At 34.5% G+C, this 6,641-nt stretch overlaps 1 non-coding gene across 1 annotated transcript; it reads left to right on the forward strand.

Annotated features, from left to right (window-relative positions):
* The first annotated feature begins 3,075 nt into the window (after positions 1–3,075).
* On the forward strand, positions 3,076–3,208 carry LOC126002540 (small nucleolar RNA SNORA51). The gene has a single exon (XR_007493229.1). It is a non-coding gene; the product is annotated as a small nucleolar RNA SNORA51 (small nucleolar RNA).
* The last annotated feature ends 3,433 nt before the right edge of the window (positions 3,209–6,641 follow it).

Raw genomic sequence — 6,641 nt, forward strand, 5'->3', positions numbered from 1 at the left:
CTTAAATAGAGGTTACTTTCAAAAGGAAAAAGAAAAAGCCAGGAACTTGAAAACTTGAAGTAGGGAGATTATTCTGCTTAACACAGGTAACCCAAAAGTGATTGCACTATTTTACGAGGGAGGCTAAATAATTAGTGTATAAAAAGAATGTTATATCCATACAAAAATGAGATACATACATTTGTGAGTTACAGAAAAAAGAATTATTATATAAATAATCTTCTGCAAAGATAATATTAGGAAAACACTTGATGTAGTGAACATTTGACAGACTATGAACTCCTCTAATGACCTTCTTTGAACAAACTGCCTGACTAAAAACATCAAAATATCCCAAAATGTTGGTAAGAGCTATTCACCCAATACCCATCAGATAATGGGGAGAAGATTTGCAACTCCCTGACGATTAGTGATGTTGAGCAACTTTTCATGTGCCTTTTGGCCATTTGCCTTTCTTCTTTTTCACAGTGTCTGTTCATTTCTTCTCCCCATTTTTTGATGGGGTTAGTTGTTTTATTCTTGTATAGTTCTGTCAGTACCTTGTAAAGTTTGGATATTAGCCCTTTATCTGATGAGTATTGGGTGAATAATTTCTCCCACTCAGTGGGTGGCCTTTGTATTCTGGGCACTATTTCCTTGAGATGCAGAAGCTTCTCAGATTAATATAGTCCCATCTGTTTATTTCCGCTTCCACTTGTTTGGAAAGTGCTGTCTCCTCCTTAAAGATGCCTTTAGTCTCAATGTCCTGGAGTGTTTCACCTACATGTTGTTCTATATACCTTATAGTTTCAGTTCTGATATCAAGGTCTTTAATCCATTTGAATTTTACCTTTGTACATGGTGTTAGCTGGGGGTCTGAGTTCGCTTTTTTGCAAGTGGCTAACCAGTTGGGCCAACACCACTTGTTGAATAGGCTTTCCTTGCTCCATTTAGGATTTCTTGCTCCTTTATCAAAAACGAGGTGGTTATATGTCTGAGGAACCTTCTCTGAGTACTCAAGCCTATTCCACTGATCTGAGGGTCTGTCTTTATTCCAATACCATGCTGTTTTTATAACTATTGCTTTGTAATACAGCTTAAAAATTGGGGAAAGTAATGCCTCCCATATTCCTTTTCCCAAGGAGTGCTTTAGCTATTCTAGGTTATTTATTGTTCCAGATGAATTTCAGAAGTATTTGATCCACTTCTTTGAAGAATGTCATGGGTATCTTCAGAAGAATCGCGTTAAATCTGAAAAGATGCTCAACATCACTATTCGTCAGGGAGATGCAAATCAAAACTACTATGAGGTACCACCTCATGCCACTGAGATTGGCACACATCACAAAAAAGGAAAACAAGCAGTGCTGGCAGGGATGTGGAGAGAAAGGAACTCTTTTTCACTGCTGGTGGGAATGCCGTCTAGTACAACCTTTATGGAAAGCGATATGGAGATTCCTTCACAAACTGGAAATTGAGCTTCCATACAATCCAGCTATACCATTCCTAGGAATATACCCGAGGAACACAAAAATACAATACAAAAATCTCTTCCTTACTCCTATATTCATTGCAGCGCTATTTACAATAGCCAGACTCTGGAAACAACCAAGATGCCCTTCAACAGATGAGTGGCTAAAGAAACTGTGGTACATATACACAATGGAATACTATGCAGCCATCAGGAGAGATGAAGTCATGAAAGTTTCCTATACATGGATGTACATGGAATCTATTATGCTGAGTGAAGTAAGTCAGAGGGAGAGAGAAAGACTCAGAATGGTTTCACTCATCTATGGGCTTTAAGAAAAATGAAAGACATTTTAACAGTATCTCAGAGACAAGAGAGATGAGGGCTGGTAGGGGCAGCTCATGACATGAAGCTCATCACATAGAGTGATGAGTGCAGTTGGAGATATGACTACACTGAAAACTATCATAACAATGTGAATAAATGAGGGAAGTAGAAAGCCTGTCTCGAGTACAGGTGTAGGGGGTGGGGAGGAGGGAGATCTGGGAAATTGGTGGTGGGAATGTTGCACTGGTGAAGGGGGGTGTTCTTTATATGACTGTAATCATAAAACTATAATCATGTTTGTAATCACGGTGTTTAAATAAAGATAATTATAAAAAAGGAAAAATAATAAAATAAAATATTCAAAACTTAAAAAAAATGGGGAGAAGAAATGAACAGACACTTTGACAAAAAAGAAATACAAATGGCTAAAAGGAGCACAAAAAATGCTCCACATCACTAATCATCAGGGAGATGAAAATCAAAACAACTATGAGGTACCATCTCATGCCACAGAGATTGGCACACATCAGAAAGAATGAGAATAAGCAGTGCTGGCGGGGATGTGGAAAGGAACTCTTATTCACTACTGGTAGGAATGCCATCCGGTCCAACCTTTGTGGAAAGCAATATGGAGATTTCTCCAAAAGCTGGAAGTTGAGCTCCCATAGGATCCAGCTATACCACTCCTAGGGATATATCCTAGGAACACAAAAAATACAATACAAAAATCCCTTTCTCACACCTATATTCATTGCAGCGTTGTTTACAATAGCCAGACTCTGGAAACAGCCTAGATGCCCCTCAATAGATGAATGGTTAAAGAAACTGAGGTTCATATACACAATGAATATTATGCAGCCATCAGAAGAGATGAAGTCATGAAATTTTCCTATACATGGATGTATATGGAATCTATTATGCTGAGTGAAATAAGTCAGAGGGAGAGAGATAAACCCAGAATGGTCTCACTCATCTATGGGTTTTGAGAAAAATGAAAAACATTTGTGTAATGATTCTCAGAGACAAAATAGAGGAGGACTGGAGGGTCCAGCTCCTGACATGAAGCTCACCACAGGGATCGTTTAGTGCAGTCACAGAAATAATTACACTGAGAACTATCAAAACAAAATGTAACTGAATGAGGGAAGTAGAAAGCCTGTCTAGTTGTATAGGCCTGTGTGGGTGGGGAGGAAGGACACTTGGGATATGGGCCATGGGAATGTTGCACTGGTGAAAGATTTTTTTTTTTTGTGCATGTGTATATATATATGAATCAAAGAAAAGTAAAGAAAAGATAAGTCCTCCCAATTCTTACCACAGGCTGTGTTCTTTACACTGACTGTATAGAAAGAGGAGGTACAATAAATGCACCCTATATATACCTCAACCCAAGCCCTTTGCCTGGTCTGTATTGTGAATTGGGGGACAAAAAAAAAGAGCTGGATTCCAGTAGATAGTGGCATTGAGGAGTTACTAGGAGTGGTAATTAAATGATTACTATAATAAAAATTTTTTTCATTTAAATATGTTTTAAGTACTGATTATAAATACTAATTTATAATTTTATACAGTTTAACATAGCATCTCAATAGTACAGAATCTAAGAAAAGTAGAGGATGTGGACCCTGTTCACAATGGCTAGATAATCTGTGTCTGAAAGAACCAGAAAGTGAGGAGAAAATTCTATTCTACAATAAAAATGCAAGAAATTTAATTTTTAACACAATCTAAATCATATAATAATATTGAAAAGTGATAGACTGGAGTTCAGCAGCAGCAGAAAAATAAAGCAAATGAAAAAATAATTCAGAAAAATCAATGACAGCTATATGAGATGTGCATAAATTTGTGAAACAAAATATTTTTAAGTTGGCTAAGAATAAAGTCACCCATGACCTGAATATTTAGGATAGAATGGTTAATCCTTGGTTCTCAATTTATTTATCCCAATAGCATCCCACTTTTGCTCAATTAGCTTTTTGAACTCCATTAGACCTTGTTTTGATCTGCTTTGTTTCCTATCATGATGCATTTAATTTTAATTTTTTTTGCTGGTTCTTTCTTACTTTTACTAATTCTGAAACTTTAGAAGACATCAAAACATAAAACAAAGGTTCTATTTTTCTACTTAACTCCAATTCCCATGCTGTATTAATTTAAGATTTTAGAAAATAGGTACATGTTTAAGATTCATGTCAGATGGAAAATCAATAAATTCTATCTTTCTCCTCAGTTTTAATGTTTTAATTTTAATAGACTTGACTTATGAAATTTGATTTGAATGTCTAATAAAATTCTCAAGCATAACACATGAAAAATTGTACTTCTAATAAAACCCACTGTATACACTGTCTTTTCCTTCTTAGCAATGTCACTATTTATTCTGGTCAAACATTTTACTTATACCTCAAAGTTGGTTTCCTAACAATACTTGTAGTCACTAGAATCTGGAGAGATAGTGTATGCTTAAAGCACTTGCCTTGTATGAGACCAACACAGGTTTAATCTAATCCCTGACACCACATATGGTCCCCAAGTATAACCAAGACTGATCTCTGAGCACCACGAGTTTTCCTCCCCCCCCAAAGTACCCAAAATTAAAACAAAATACAAGTACTCGTATCATTCAATATATAACAATTGTCTGATCATATTTATTCTATTGCTCTTCAGAACAGTATCAAAAAAAAAACCCACCAAGTGTGACCACTTTAATATAAGTCTGATTAGGTTACCTCTTCTAAAACCCTCCAACAACCCTCCAATGACTTCCAAAAACATCTCATAAGAAATCAAAGTTAAAGAAGCTAGGATTATGCACATTTCTTTACCAAACGTGTGTGAGGAATCACTCAAGGCATTCTTTCCCAGTCAAAAACAATCAAGGGAACTCAAGGGAGTGAGGCAACTTTGTTAAAAGAGAAAAAGTAAAATCTGTTCTAAATTATCAAAAAACATCTTTTGCAGCCTTTAGTTTCAAATGTTTCTGTTTAAAATATGTTAGGTATCAGTGACAAATGATAGCAATAAAAAGCTGATGCCAAATCCAAAAAAATAAATAAATAAAAGTCAAATCACTTGTTGCTTCCTTCTAAGGTCATATCTTTCAGCTCCTATTACTGCTTTATAGTCTCATTTACTTTTAATATATTTCTCAGGACATTTGCTCTGTTCCTTACCTTGCAATACTCTCTGAATAGAAAATTCAATGCTATCCCCTTGGATTCTTATGTATTTTCTAAAATGTTATTTTAAATATTATTTCTCTAATTTGACAAAAACATTCAAAATCATAACCTCTACCTCAAAGTATCTTCCAGTTCTCTTTTATCATCTATGTTTATCTGATTTTCACTTTCTAACCAACCACGTGTTTTACTTGTATCCTGCTTGCTTGCTCTTCTTACATTCCATTTTTATTGAGACACTGTATTTACAAATATTGCTAATGCTAGTTGTATGCGCACATTATTCTGAGATGAAACCCACCACCATAATATCTGCTTCACTCAACTAATGTCCCAAGAACAACCCTCTTGCCCCAAGGCAAACTCAGTTTTAAAGACCATTTCTCCAATTCTATTGTCTTTGGCCCTGTTATTATGCTTCTTTATATCCTGCATATGAGAGAGATTATTCTGTATTTGTCCCTCTTCTTCTGATTTAACTGAGCCTGATAACCTCTGTTTCTATCCATGTAATGAAAAATAACATGATTTAATCTTTTCTTATAGCTGAGAAGTATTTCATTGTGTATATATAGCAATTTCTTTATCCACTAATTTGTTTTTGGACATTCATATTGTTTCCAGATCTTGGTTATTGTGAATAGTGTTGCAATGAGCATAGGGGCACAAATGTTTTTTTTGAAATAGTCTTTTGGAGCCCCTAGGGGTAGATGCTGAGAAGTGGAATTGCTGAGTCAGATGGAAAATCAATTTTCTTTTTTTTTTTTTCAGAAGTGTCTATATTACTTTTCAAAGAGATTTATTTGTACTACTTTTCCATTTATCTGTTTTGTTCACTGTTGTGTTCCAGTTACTAATATATTACATAGCATATACTATTGGAAACTAAAATGTATGATAGGGAAACAAGGAACGATTCATCAAAACCAAGTTAGTACCTACTTCTTTTTCTTTAATTTTGGTCCAGTCTCACATACAGGAAATGCAATTTATTGCTGAGTCACAAATACTGAATGCTTTGCAAGTTTTATATGCTTAACATAATGCAGAGATCATTTTTAGGAACTCCATGAGACTACCTTTAGAAATATGCTGTTGCTACTATTGCTTGATTAATAGCAATGGGATAAATTTAGAGACTCTAATACACCTAATTAATACACAGCAATTAATTGATATTGAAATGATATACAATTCTGTGATATATAGTTTTAAGACTTAGTTGCCACCAGAAAAGGCCCTCTTGGATAAAACCAGATTTAGTCCTAACTCCACAAAATATCTGAATAATATTGGTTGTGTAACTCAAACTGAAAAGTACAAAATATGGTATATGATAATGTCTGTTTATAGTACTAAATAATACATACTTGAGAATAACTGAAAATATTCATTAAAAATATACCCAAGGATAAATTTTAGGAATACAAATTTCTCATAAGACAGTTAAAGATATAAGATAGTTAATAAAACAATGTCTTGCCTAAAATATAAATTGGTTTATAAATCTATATTTAAATTATTCCCATAGACTTTTTTAGGAAAAGAATAGTTTCTTTTTAATTTAATTCACGATTATATTCATTATAAGTTTTCATGGTGCCTGGTTCAAATGCCAATGTTTCATCACTGCTGTTGGCATAAGAAGAAAGGATTTTATAAATTCAAAGTGTGAT

Source organism: Suncus etruscus, chromosome 2 (genome assembly GCF_024139225.1).
Source record: "Suncus etruscus isolate mSunEtr1 chromosome 2, mSunEtr1.pri.cur, whole genome shotgun sequence".
NCBI lineage: Eukaryota > Metazoa > Chordata > Mammalia > Eulipotyphla > Soricidae > Suncus > Suncus etruscus.